The sequence below is a fragment of the Bos indicus x Bos taurus genome, chromosome 10, assembly GCF_003369695.1.
Source record: "Bos indicus x Bos taurus breed Angus x Brahman F1 hybrid chromosome 10, Bos_hybrid_MaternalHap_v2.0, whole genome shotgun sequence".
Classification (NCBI taxonomy): domain Eukaryota; kingdom Metazoa; phylum Chordata; class Mammalia; order Artiodactyla; family Bovidae; genus Bos; species Bos indicus x Bos taurus.
Window position 1 is genome coordinate 14,777,014 of NC_040085.1, and position 15,044 is coordinate 14,792,057.

The window sequence follows — 15,044 nt, forward strand, 5'->3', positions numbered from 1 at the left end:
GAAGAAGGGGGATTATTCTTCCTATAAATGCCTAGTGGGGCTCACCTATGAAGGGGCTGATATACTTTGTATGCAAACCCTGGTGGATTAGTTTTCTGATGATCATGTTATTTACCTCAGTTAACAAGATACTGTATTAATTTGTACCACTGAGTCACATTTCTTCAGCTCAAGGAACACACTCATCCTCAGAGTAATAGTTTGATAGAGAATGTACTCAGTCACTCAGTTGTGTCTGACTCTTTGTGACCCCATGGATCATAGCCCACCAGGTTCCTCTGTCCATAGGATTTTTCAGGCAACAGTACTGGAGTGGGTTGCCATTTCCTCTTCCAGGGGATCTTCCCAATCCAGGAATCCAACCCTCATCTCCTGCATCTCCTGCACTGGCAGGCAGATTCTTTACCACTGAGCCACCTGGCAAGCCCTTGATAGAGAATTGGAACAGGCACCTGAACACTGATTGCCTAAACTAAGCAGGAGATAGAGGCAAGAAAGGCTGGTTTATGTCATCATAAGTGTGTACTCAGACTAACGGGGTGGATTTGGAGGACACCCACTAGAGAGTTTCCTATAGAATGCTTCCTATGGGAGGAGAATAGTATGATCCAATGATTTTTTCCCATATCACCTCAACTTTTTTCTCTTTTCTACACGTCGACTTTCTTTTTTCCTACCCCATGTAATGATCCCAGTAAGCTGGGACTTTCATACTTACCTACTCTCTTCCTCACTCTCAAGTCCAAACAGGAGCAGAAACACTTTAAGATCTCCTTTTACAACATGATTTTTCCAAAGATTTCATTTCCTTTTAAATCTTGTCAATTGAAACCAAAATATTTTTCCCCAGCCATTCATTGGCTTGTTCAACTGGCTCGTGTGATAAAAAGGGTCTTCTAGGTAGATGGGTTTCTGCAGTCATTATTATCTTTAAAGTGAAGTGAAGTGAAGTCGCTCAGTCGTGTCCAACTCTTTGCGATCCCATGGATTGTAGTTTACCAGGCTTCTCTGTCCACGGGATTTTCCAGGCAAGAGTACTGGAGTGGGTTGCCATTTCCTTCTCCATATTATCTTTAAAGCACTCAGCAAAATCTGGCCCAGGACTTTCTGGAACATACTCCAGGCATTCACCTTTGAGCTTAAACACCCTGACCATCCACTCCAGTATTCTTGCCTGGAAAATCCCATGGACAAAGGAGCCAGGCAGGCTGTAGTTCTTGGGGTTGCAAAGGGTCTGACACCCCTGAGCTACTGAGCATGCACAGCACCCTGTTAGAAGTCTACCTCTGCTGAGCCCAGAGGCTTCACTATGTAACAGAGATTTTTGTATGTTCTTTGTTCAGGTTTAACTCCAGCTTCAAAGACACTCTTGAGTGACCAGGTCATTGTTTATAAAGTTGTGAAAGTGTTAGTCTCTCAGTTGTGTCCAACTCTGTGATCTCATGGACTGTAATCTGCCAGGCTCCTCTGTCCATAGAATTCTCCAGGCAAGAATACAGGAGTGGGCAGCCATTCTCTTCTCCAGGGGATCTTCCCGACCCAGGGATTGAACCTGGGTCTCCTGCATTGCAGGCAGATTCTTTACCATTTTTTAAAAAATTTAATTTATGTTATTTTTGGCTGCATCACGTCTTAGTAGTGGCATGGAGGCTCAATAGTTGTGGCGTGCCAGCTTGGTTGCTCTGCAGCTTGTGGGATCTTAGTACCTGACCGAGGATTGAACCTCCATCCCCTGAGTTGGAAGGCGGATGGATCCCTAATCACTGGACTGCCAGGGAAGTCCCAAGTTGACCATTTTTGTACCACCATCCAGAACTTTTTCATTTGATCTCCTAGACTTTTTGACACCATCACCTTTCTGGGAAGAAAGCAGTGTGTTGTGATTCTGTCAGGACTCTCTCGTCTTACACAAGGGGCAAAGCGTTTTATAAAAGCCAACCGTCCACAGGGCACCATCAGTACCAGTGCCAATATCCTCCGAGATACACCTTTCATTTCCAGATACTGAACAAAATAGGAGATTTATCTTGGCTTTTGATGGTCTCAGGTACCACTTTGCAGTAGAAAATTTTTCTTGAATTTTACTGTTATTTACCCATTAATGAATGTTGTAGCATGACATTCATTGGTGAAAGCTGTCAACTTACCAACCTGGATACAGAAGAGGTTGTTTTCAGTTTATTACATAAAAACCTTTTTAGGATCATATGAGAAGTCATAAATACATCAATGTATCCTGCTACGGACAGTTTTCAGTGTCTTGTGTCGCGTCTGTCCATGTATTTTACTCACTATAATTTTACACGCTGTAATTAGGAGGTTTCCATATCTCTGGAACTTGTCCTTTTCAGGCAGTAAGTTTCCTACTCCATCACTTTCTTCCTGAGCTGTTTCACTGATTTTTTTTTTTTTGTAAATGAAAGATTTTCTGTTTGCTTTGAGATTCCAGTAGCCATTAGAAATATTCAGCCCTTTTCTGGGTCAAATGGCTGTAATTTATTGTTAAGTGGTTTTTCCATTTAGCTGGAGCTGTTGCTGCATTTGTAAGTTGTTCGCCTCAAACGAAGCATAGTGCACTAGGATGACTTGGATTATCAACATGTGTAAAATCCATTGTGGGGTAGTTTTCATCGTAAAGAGGAGTTTTTTTTTTTTTTTTTCCCTTAGGCCATTTTTTTTGCAATGGTGCAGTGGAATGACTCAGAAGATTGTAAGTCTTCATCATTTATCAGAATTGCCCATAGGGCTCAGCCTAGAACTCTCCTCTTCCATCTCACACCTTACTTCAAAAATTGCCAGTAACATACAAATGCTAGTAAAGTATAAAACAGAATGAGAGAATTGCAAGAGACAGAAAAATCCACAGTACAATTCAGTTCTTCTTCTTTTTTTTTTTTTTTTAATGTTTATTTGGCCGCACTGAGTTTTAGATGTGGAATGCGGGATCTAGTTCCCTCACCAGCGATTGAACCCAGGCCCCCTGCATTGGGAGTGTGAAGTTTTAGCCAATGGACCACCAGAGAAGCCTCCTCAACCCCAGTTTTCTTTAATATATATAGGTACAATTCACTTCCAGGCTACGTAATCCAAGTTTTGTGACATTTGTAACAGCAAACCTCTTGTAGGGCAGCTGGGGGACATGAAAACTTCCTTCTGATTTTTTGTTAGCCCTGTAGAGCTCCTTCACCCCTGCCAGATGTTCAGCAGTGTGTCGGGGAAGGTTGGAGAGGTAAATCCAGAGGGCGAGGCTGACATCATCGGTTTGTGCGATACACAGTGCTAACCACCTGTCAATGTCCTTCTCTATCACAAATCCAAAACTGAGATGTGTTCAACCAAATGACCACATGACCACATGACCAAATGACCACAGTTCTACCCTCACTGCCATAGGAGGTTTCAAAAGCACTCTAATTAAATTGCTAATGGAGCTGCTCTGTCACTGGCCTTCACTGGCCGGTTTCAACATCACCCAATTTGCAAAGTTTAAGACACGTTTATGATTATTTTTCAGTCTTCATCTCTCTTGGACACTTGATGGAGAAACTCAAACTGAGAGGTTTATAAGTACGCTCAATTTTGCCAGCTTAATAAACAATGACACCCTATTTTGAAATGTCTCCAAAGACCCAGATAATGATCAATTTTAACTGAAATTATGAATTTCAGTTAGCTGGGAAGTCCCTTCCCTGATGTGACCAGAAAGAACTAGGTGTGTTTTGTCAGATCTCATGACCAGTCTGGGCTGCTCACTGGTGTAGCTAAGAGCTCCCACTAAGCGAAAGGACCCAGCAGGCTCTGCTGGGTGCTTCCCCCTTGGAATGGACCTCAGCTGGGCTACTATTTCTACTGCCACCAACACCCCTGCCACCTCTTGGTTTAACTTCCTTGTTCTGCCTTAAAGTGGCAACTGTCTCAATTATTCCCCTTCTCCCTTTTACCTCAGACACTTCAATCAGCCCTCTCAGAAAAGCACTTAAACTTTCAAGTGACAAAATAAAATTTAATATCTGTTCCCAGAAGCCATAAAGGAACAGATTGAAAAATTTGTGTAAAAATTTGAACTTCTGTTTGGCAAAAGACAAGACAGACTGTGAAAGTGTAATTGCAGAACATATGATAAAATGGCTAATTGCCTTAATTTGCAAAATAATCCTCATGCAAATGAATGAGAGAAAGTAAAACCACTCAGAAGAATATAGGCAAGTTATAAGAACAGACAGTTCACAGGAAAAGTATAAATGGTTTATAAAATTATGGAAACATATTCATCTCATTCATATTTAAAAACATGGAGATCAAAACATCAATAATCTTTCAACTTTTAGATTGGAGAAAAAGAAAAGCTTCATAATATCCAGAGCTGGCAAAATTATGGGGAAGTAAGTACTTTTAGATGTTTTTTGATGGGGCTTTATTTTGTTGCAACTTATGGGAAAGCAGTTTGGTGATATCTATCAAATATTTAATTGTATGTATATTTTGACTGTGTGGATTGAGAAATTTCACTACTTGGGGTTTACATTGTGAATATGCTTGCTAAAATTTCCCCGAAATTTATGTGCAAAATGTTTGCAAGATATTGTTTAATAGCAATTTGAAGAGTGAACTTGTTTAATAGCAAACAACTTAAAAAGCAAATTTAAATATCTATTAGTAGGACACTTAAGTTGAAGGATATCAATATAGTATCGCTGTTAATAAAGGAGATAGGTTTGTAGGTGCTTAAAAGGATGTGTCCAAAATAGATTCTGAAGCAAAGAGAAAAAGGTAGAGAATAATGTGATAGAAATTTAAAAAAAAATGTGCTAGTAAGTGATCCAGTATTTTTCTACAAAATGTGCAATACACACATTCACATTAGCAGCAGATGCCATGAAGAGAAAAACTATGGAGGAAGGAAGATTTTATTTTTCATTTCAAACCTCCCTGTTCTCTTTGAGGTTTTCCCTTTGTTTTGAGGGAACTTTGTTGTTTTTTAAAAAAACTTTTTATTTTATGTTGGAGTATAGTTGATTGACAAGGTTGTGATGGTTTGAGATGTACACCAAAGTGATTCAGTTATGCATATACATGTATCTATTCTTTTTCAAATTCTTTTCCCATTTAGCTTGTTACATAATACTGTGCTATACAATAGGTCCTTGTTGGTTATCCACTTTATTTATTTTTATTATTAATTAATTTTATTTTATTTTTAAAATATAAATAATTTGTTTCTGCATGAGGGCTTTCTTGAGGTGCTCAGACTTCTCGTTGTGGTGGCTTCTCTTGTTGCAAATCACAGACTCCAGTGTGCTTGGGCTTCTGTAGTTGCAACTCATGGGCTCAGTAGTTGTGATGCATGGGCCATTTGTGATCCTCCTGGACCAGGGATTGAACACGTGTTTCCTGCATTGGAAGGTGGATTCTTAACTGCTGGACCACCAGGGAAGTCCCTTGGCTTTGATTTTGTAGGTCTTTTTTTCCTTCTCTTCCTCTTTTGTTCTCTTCTCTTGTGGTTTGATGACCATCTTTAATGTCATGTTTGGGTTGCTTTCTCTTTTGTGTGTGTGTCTATTGTAGTTTTGAGGTTTGCTGTTCCCATGAGGTTTTGATATAGCAGTCTATATGTGTGCAAGGTTATTTTAAGTTGCTAGTCTCATCCGTGCCTAGTGGCAGTCCTTTAGCATTTGTTGAAAAGCTGGCTTGGTGGTGCTGAATTCTATTAGCTTTTGCTTGTCTGTAAAGCTTTTGATTTCTCAAAAAAATCTGAATGAGAGCCTTGCTGGGTAGAGTATTCTTGGTTGTAGCTTCTTTCCCTTTATCGTTTTAAACATATCATGCCACTCTGTTCTGGCCTGCAGAGTTTCCACTGAGAAATCAGTTGATAACCTTATGGAAGTCTCCTTGAATGTTCTTTGTCATTTTCCCCTTGTTGCTTTTAGTTTTTGTCAGTTTGATTACTACATGTCTCAGTGTGCTCTTCCTTGGGTTTATCCTACCTGGGACTCTCCGTGCTTCCTGGACTTGGGTGACCATTTCCTTTTCTACGATAGAGAAACTTTCAGCTATTATCTCTTCAAATAACTGCTCAGGTCCTTTCTCTCTCTCTCTTCTCCTCCTGGGACCCCTATAATGAGAATGTTGGTGAGTTTAATGTTGTCCCATAGGTCTTTGCCTCTTTCCCCTTACAGAAAACCATCCAGTTCAATGTATGTGCTTTCTTTCAGTTGTACGTGTTTTTGTAAGATGTTATTGTCTGTTGGGTATGGTATATTTATTTATATAAGTGATATGTGCTCTAAGTCTCATTATTTCCTTCCTGTTTTTACTTGGCGTGATGCATATTGCTCTGGTATGTGTAATTGTTGCTTCTAACTGTAGTACAGTACTCCTTCTTATTTTCCAATTGGGTCCCTCTAGCTCCTTACCACCACAAACAGTGGAATAAACCTTCTTAGTGATGTCATCCTGTGAATTTAAGTGGAATTTTTTTTGAAACATACATCCAGAAGTGGGGCTTGCTGGCCACGAAATGCAATGACATATAACTAAGAACTGTCTGATTGTTCTCTAGCCTTTTTGCACCAGTTCACACGCCCACCAACTGTATAAGAGGTTCTACTATCCCCACATCCCTGCCAATACTTGGTTGCCAATACTTGGTATTCTCAGCTTTATTATTTTTGCCAGCTTAGTAAAGTAATATCTTATTATTTTAAAAACTTTGCATTATTCTGATAAGTAGTAAGTGTGAGCTTCTCTTCACATGCTTGCCAGCTTTTTTTATTTCTCCTTCTGTAAATCATCTTTTCATTTCCTTTGCCCATTTATCTTTTGGGGTTCCTGTTTTTTAATCTTTTAAGAGTTCCTTGTATATGTTAGATATTCATTTAAAAAAATAAGTTTTAGATAGAACAAATAATGTTTAGTTTGTCATCTGTTTGTCAACTTTGATCATGATGTGCTTCAGTGAATACAGTTTCTTAATTTGATGCAATTAACTTAATTAGCTTTGGCCTTATGATTTCTTCTTGTACTTTTCTTTAGAAGTCCTTCCTTGCCTTGTATGTCAGAAAGACATTAATCCACAATATTTACCATTAGCTTATAACCTTTTGCCTTGAGGTCATTAATTTTTTGGAGCTCTCTGTACACGTTAGAAAGTAGGGAATTCAGTTTTATTTTTCTCCCTGTAGTGAATCAGTCTTTCCAGCATCTTCTTTTAAACAACATGTCCTTTCTTTGTCATTAAATTGTGATGCAATATTTACTGTATATCTAATTCTCATCTGTGGGTGTAAATTGTTTCTCAGTTCTTTGCTCCACTGTCCATTTTTTATTCTTATGCCCGTATCATACAGTATTTAATTTTTTTATCATGAGATATAACACAAAGACAAATAAGGCATAAATCTACCACTTAATGATTTTAAATGAACACCCAGCTAATTATTACTCAGGTTAAGAAATGGACCACTGCCAATAACCCAGAAGCTGCTGCGTGTTGCTTGTCAGTCATGATGTCTTTCCACTATTCTTAAAGTAACTACCAATCCCAAAGTAACTACCATCCTAACACTAATCATTCCCCTTCTTTAAAAACTACTTTATTCCATCCCACTGGCTTTCAAAGTCAGATTCCCTGGGTTTGAATCTGACTGTATCTTTGCTGGATCTCCAGGTTGGGAAGCCTGACGTGGGGCTCAGAACCTTCACACCACTGGGAGAACTTCTTTGGTATTATTGTTCTCGCTTGCGGGTCACTTATCTGGTGGATATGGGATTTCATTTTATCGTGATTGTGCCCTTCCTACCGTTTTGTTGCAGCTTCTCCTTTTTCTTTGAATGTGGGGTGTCTTTCTTTGGTGGGTTCCCGCATCCTCCTGTCGATGGTCGTTCAGCAGCGAGTTGTGATTACGGTGCTCTTGCAGGAGAAAATGAGCACCTGTCCTTCTACTCCACCATCTTTGGTGCAGCCACTGTGGAGAACAGTATGGAGGCTTCTTAAAAAACTAGAAATAGAGCTACTGTATGAGCCTGCAATCCCACTCCCAAGCGTATATCCAGAGAAAAACATAATCTGAAAGGATACATGCGCCCAAATGTTCATCGCAATGTTCACTGCATTGTTTGTAATAGCCAAGACGGGGAAGCAACCAAAATGTGCATTGACAAGGAATGGATATAGAAGATGTGTGACATACCTACAATGGAATATTATTCATCCATTAAAAAGAATGAAATAATGCTATTTGCAGCAATAAGGATGGACCTAGAGACTGTCATACTGAATAAAGTAAGTCAAAGGAGAAATATCATTATGACATCCCTTATACGTGGAATCTGCAAAGAAATGAAACAAATGAACTTACTTAAAAGCAGAAAGATACTCATAGTCTTAGAGAACAAATTCATGGTTGCTGGGAGGAAGGATGGGAGGAAGGGATACTTGGGGAATTTGTGATGAACATGTACATAACTGCTATATTTAAAATGGATAACCAATAAGGACCTACTGTATAGCATATGAAACTCTTCTCAATGTTACGTGGCAACCTAAATGGCAGACGAGTTTGGGGGAGAATGGATATATGTATTATGTATGGCTGAGTCCCTTTGCTGTTCACCTGAAACCATCACAACATTGTTAAGCAACTATACCTTAATACAAAATAAAAAGTAAAAAAATACTTTATTCAGCAAACATGGCGCTGCACGCGGTGCGGAGCGTGCGGGCCGCGGTCGGCAGCCTGCGCGCCATCTCTGCACCCAGCGCGCCCTGCTCGCCCCGGCCCTGGGAAGTGCGAGCGGATGCCGTCTGGGCGCTGCGCACCGGCCCTGCTCTGCTGTCAGTGTGGAAATTCACAGAAAAACACGAATGGGTAACAACAGAAAATGGTGTTGGAACAGTGGGAATCAGCAATTTTGCACGGGAAGCTTTGGGAGATGTTGTTTACTGTAGTCTGCCTGAAGTTGGGACAAAGTTGAACAAACAAGAGGAATTTGGTGCTTTGGAAAGTGTGAAAGCTGCTAGTGAACTCTATTCTCCTTTATCAGGAGAAGTAACTGAAATTAATAAGGCTCTAGCAGAAAATCCAGGACTTGTCAACAAGTCTTATTATGAAGATGTTTGGCTGATCAAGATGACATTCAGTAACCCTTCAGAACTAGATGAACTAATGAGTGAAGAAGCATATGAGAAATACATAAAATCTATTGAGGAGTGAAAATGGAACCCCTAAATTAACTACTTTGAAACAACTTAAAAAAATACTTTATTCAGCATGTATCTATAAACCCTATACTTAAGTTTTTCCTGTTTCTGAATTTACATTAATAGGATAGTACAGTATACATTATTTGATGTCTGGTTTATTTCATTCAGCACTACTTGTGAGAGTTATCCATGCTGTGTATGGCAGTAATTTATTGCTTTTAGTTTCTACATAGCTTTTTGTAGTAGTTTAAAGGAATACCCACAATTTTTCGCTACTCCCTGTACCCATGCCTTTTGCAATGTGAGTTTAAACCTCCTTTCATGAAAAGATGGAGTCTGTTTTCCCTTCCCTTGAATCTGGGTTGGCACTGTGACTTATTTTGGCCAATAGAATGAGTGAAAGTGTTACTGGCTCATACTGCCCACTGCTCCACAGGCCAATCAGTCAAGAGATGAGGTGTTTGGGCAAAGAATAGTAACTTTCTTTGGAAAGCCAGAGACTGAGAAGATGATGGACTAGTGTCCTAAAGAAGCATGTTGCCCAGGCTCTCTTTTATAGAACAAAGAAGGGAGGTGAAGAGGTAAAGAAAAAAGGGGATGGGTTGTTGCAAACATTTCCAGACGGGATGTGTTAATTTTCTCTTTCTTGCAGCCATTCACAGGTGATCCTGGTCAGAATGTTTCCTTCGAGCTTGAGCGAAGGTGTTTTAGCTTAAACACTCAGGCATGGGAGGCAGGGTTCTCAGAGAGGGGGCACTAAGTAGTTAATCGCTAAAAGGGGTGTTGCCTATAGCTTCCCTATACACAGAAGCTATGGGCAGCATCCTTTTAGTGATTAACTTGTAGCAAAAGCAGTAGAATACAAAGGTTAAAGTAAAAGAGACAGATCCAACATGAAGTCAGATTTGTTCTTTCCTCGTACAAAAGTGACCATGTGCTAGTTCTGAGCTCTGGTCTCCAGAGTCCTTGTGTGTTTCTGATCTATGTATTAGGACCTCTGCCTCCATGTTGGCAAGCCTGGGCTGGCCAACTAGAGCATCATATTGAAGGACCACAGCTGAGATAGCCTGGTTATCTGAGCTGAGGCCTCAAGGATGTGACCAAGAATCTGTTGACCTAGTGTGGTCCCCTGGAGGACCTAGAAGACACTAGTTATACAAATGCAGGGAGGAATATGCTAGTGACAGTTGAGTGTTTCTACCAAGGACCCTGAAAGGATTTCACCAAACCTTTGTCACACTTCCCACTCCTTTACTCCTACTTCCTAGGATCACATACCAAATAAACTATCTGGGGACTTCCTTGGTGGTTCAGTGGTTAAGAATCTGCCTGCCAATGCCAATGCAGGGGACATGGGTTTGATCCCTGGTCCGAGAAGATCCCACATGATATGGGGCACCTAAGCCTATGCACCACAACTACTAAAGCCTGCATGCCTTAGAGCCTGCGCTCTGCAACAAGAGAAGCCACCAAAGTGAGAAGCCCACACACTGCAACGAAGACCCAGCATAGCCTGAATAAATAAATAAACGATTGGTACCAAGGTCTTTATCTCGGGGCCTTCTTTCAAGGGAACAAATTAAGATAACTTGGATTCAGGAGTGACCTAGCAAGTAGAGCTTCAGTTTGGGATTCTAGAATAACCACTGATATCCAGGGACTGCTTGATGGTGACATGGGAGTGAAGTGGATCCCCAAAGTTGACCTTGAGGCAAGGATTTGTGTAAAAATGGTTTGTTAGGAAGCGTTCCCATGAAAGGAACACACCAGGGGAGATAGAAAGTAGGATCACCGCAACGTGGAGGCCAAACAGGAGTGCCTTATCAAGTTATATCCCACAGAGGGCAACTTCGTTGGCTCAGTGCTGTAGGGGACTTGACATTAGCATTTGAAGGTAACCTCAGGAGAAGGGTAGAGACTAGCAAGATACCTGCTCACTTGGAAATCAAGACGCTCCTCTCTCCTTCTCTGAAGTACTCAAATTGAGAACAGCCCCACTGAACGTCCAGCTGTAACTGGGTCCAAAGATGCTTCTCTGCAGGATGCCAAGAGAACTTGAGAATCTTCTCAAAATCCTCTGACTCATCTGAATTAAGTGATGCTTGCTGGTGATGCTTGAATGGTTTTCAGAATACTTAAAGATTTAGTAGCTTCAAGAACAGTTTTATCCTACAAATAAAGTGTGAGCTAGGAGCTCAGAAAAAAAATGTGTGGACTGAATTAAGATTCTGATAATGCTCATGTGCTTCTAGTTATAGTTGAATCAATATCTTCCTGGTGGGATGAGTGATGCTAGTAAGTGTTATTTATCTGATGATCAAAGGTGCTTAGAGAAGGAACTAGAGATGTTTAGCAGAGAACAGAGCAGACCAAAGTGTGATGGGGATGGATGACAGAGCTGTGTTATCGTTTGAGGAGGTGTCATGGGGAAAAGAGAATTGACTTGATCAGTGGTGGTTCTCGGATTGCTATAAGACCAATGGGGAAGAGCTATAGGGAGACATTTTTCAGCTCAGTTTAAGAAAGTATTTTCAAATGCCCAGAGTAGCCCATAGATAAAATATACTGCCATAAGAAATAATGAATTCTTTAACATTAGAGTTATTCAGACACAGGATGAAAGATCATTTTGCAAGGGTATTGTGGAGGGAATTCAAACATCAAGTAGGGATTAAAGTTAGATAATATTCCCAATCCTGAAATATGATGATTCTTGTCCTTGATGAAAATAAAGGTGAACTTGCTGGAAAACCAAGAGAACTCTCAACAGCCAGGATCAGAGCACAAGTCAGATGAATAAATGCTTAGTGATGGGATGAAACTAATCACTGCTTCTAAACCAAGTCATCAGAAGAAAATGAACTACTATAATTGTAATGAGCCTTATTTATGACAGTTTTGCTGAAATCAAATAATCTGTGCTTCAGTTGAATTTAAGTGCAGTGACAATTTACTTAATGAGTCTTCTGGGAAGAAATTGTTCTTAGAATCAAGTGGCAAAAGTAGAAAGGAAATCATTTACAATGCTGAGATGTTCTTTTTAAAGCTTAACAGGATACTGTATAGTGTACCAACCCCCCCACATCTGTGTGCAGTTGTGTAGGCCAGAGACATCTCTAGATGTTTTCCATATCTTGAGTTCCCATGAAGATAAAACAGAGATTTAGAAAATTTGAGAAGTCAAAAAAGGATATACTACTGTAATCTACATGGCCACACATGGTGCCTATTTAGAGAGCTAAGCCCTAGCTCTGAGTTCACTCTGCACATGTGTCTGCAGGAGTCTCTTGGATAAATATTTTTTGGAGAAGTGGCTGGGTCATGAAGTAGGTATATATTTAACTTTCCAAGATTGGGGAACAATATCACACTCTTGATTACTATAGTTTTGAAATTAAGTAACATTTGTTCTCCAACGTTGTTCTTTTTCAAAGTTGTTTTGTTAATTCTCAGTCATTTGCATTTCCATATGAATTTTAGAATCAGTTTGTCAATTCCCAGAAAAAGCCAGCTGGGATTTTGATTGAGATTGTATTGAATTTATAAATTAATTTGGAGAGAATAACATCTAACAATATCGAGTCTTCCAATCAATGAACAAGGTGTATCTCTCATTTTATTTATGTCTTTTAAATTTTTTCGACGAAGTTTCAGTTTGTAGTTATCAATGGGCAGATCTTTCACATCTTTTGTAGAGACACTAAATTGCTGATTGTAACTGTGGGTTTGTCTACTTCTCATATTTCTACCAGTTTTTGCTTCATGTATTTGGAAGCACTGTTATTAAATGCATAAACATTTAGGGTTGTTAAGAGTTTATATGAATTGACACTTTTATTGTCATGAAATGACGTTCTTTATTCCTGGTAATATGCTTTACTTTGAAATCTGCTTTGATATCAATATAGCTCAAACTTTCTTTTGATTTGCTAGCATGGTGTATCTTTCTTCTCCCCATTTTCTTAGAACTTCTCTGTGTTTTTATATCTAGAATGCATTTCCTGTAGGCAGCAGACGGTTGTGTAATGCTTTTTTTTTTAAAAAAAAATCCAATCTAATTGATCTTCAACTCTTAATTGGAATATTTAGACCATTTACATCTGAATTTGGACTATAGGTAAAATAATACTGGAATGAATATTTCAAATATTCAAATACAGTTTGAATATCAGATCAGATCAGATCAGTTGCTCAGTCGTGTCTGACTCTTTGCAACCCCATGAATTGCAGCATGCCAGGCCTCCCTGTCCATCACCAACTCCTGGAGTTCACTCAGACTCACGTCCATCGAGTCAGTGATGCCATCCAGCCATCTCATCCTCTCTCATCCCCTTCTCCTCTTGCCCCCAGTCCCTCCCAGCATCAGAGTCTTTTCCAATGAGTCAACTCTTCACATGAGGTGGCCAAAGTACTAGAGTTTCAGCTTTAGCATCATTCCTTCCAAAGAAATCCCAGGACTGATCTCCTTCAGAATGGACTGGTTGGATCTCCTTGCAGTCCAAGGGACTCTCAAGAGTCTTCTCCAACACCACAGTTCAAAAGCATCAATTCTTCAGCGCTCAGCCTTCTTCACAGTCCAACTCTCACATCCATACATGACCATAGGAAAAACCATAGCCTTAACTAGACGAACCTTTGTTGGCAAAGTAATGTCTCTGCTTTTGAATATGCTATCTAGGTTGGTCATAACTTTCCTTCCAATTGAAATTCCAGTTTGAATATAAATTATGCATTTGGGCAATGATATTGGGTAGATGTTAACATATTCTTCAAAATCATGGACAATTTGTCATCTATCTCAGCTAAGGAATATTTAACTTGGACCAAATTTTCCTGTTGTCTTTCTCCTGCAGATTGCTCAAGAGAAAGTGACATATCTTTATATTTTAACCCTCCTATTTCTAGACTTAATGGGGTGCACTTCTGTTTTCATTTTTTATTGTAACATCCAGAAAAAGAACTTCCTTGTACATTGAAGTTTCTCAAGTTTGTAGATGAGTTTTATGGATTGCACTTAATTTGTCTGCTTTCTGGTGATAGAGAGAGTGGTTCTTCCTGTAACTCCAACTTGCTGCTGCTGCTGCTGGTAAGTCGCTTCAGTCCTGTCCGACTCTGTGCGACCCCATAGACGGCAGCCCACCAGGCTCCCCTGTCCCTGGGATTCTCCAGGCAAGAAAACTGGAGTGGGTTGCCATTTCCTTCTCCAATGCATGAAAGTGAAAAGTGAAAGGGAAGTCGCTCAATCATGTCCAACTCTTCGCGACCCCGTGGACTGCCGCCTACCAGGCTCCTCCGTCCATGGGATTTTTCAGGCAAGAGTACTGGAGTGGGGTGCCATCGCCTTCTCCGTAACTCCAACTTAAGTATCTTCAATTCAGACTGCAGGCATGAGTAGCTTTAAGAAGTTTTCCTCTGGAGAGCTGATTTCATCTCTGGTGTATAAGTTTATGTCAACTTCAACTGCCCAAGTGGCACTTCTCTGAATTGAGTGCATTGTCTTATCTTTATCTTTAGACTAACACCAAGAAGTGGGGGAAATGGTGGGAGGAGGGTGGAGTCAAATTGGAAGTGAGGTGGTGTGTGGTAGAGAAAAGTCATAAAGAACACTGCGCACAGATTTGTGGAGCAACTTAATATGTCTCTGGGTCATCTAACTTAGAGCTTATTGAGCTTCTTGGATGTTCATGCTCATATCTTTTGTCAAATTTGGAAAAATTTTTAATCATTATTTAAAAAAATATTCTCTCTCTTCCTTTCTCTCTCATCTTCTTCTAAGATCCCCCTGGTCCATAAGTTGGACCACTTGATGTTGACCCACAGGCTCTGTCCACTTTTCTTCAAT

At 39.9% G+C, this 15,044-nt stretch overlaps 1 pseudogene; it reads left to right on the top strand.

Moving 5' to 3' along the window:
* Window positions 1-8,690: 8,690 nt before the first annotated feature.
* On the top strand, window positions 8,691-9,267 carry LOC113899890 (annotated as a pseudogene).
* Window positions 9,268-15,044: the final 5,777 nt, after the last annotated feature.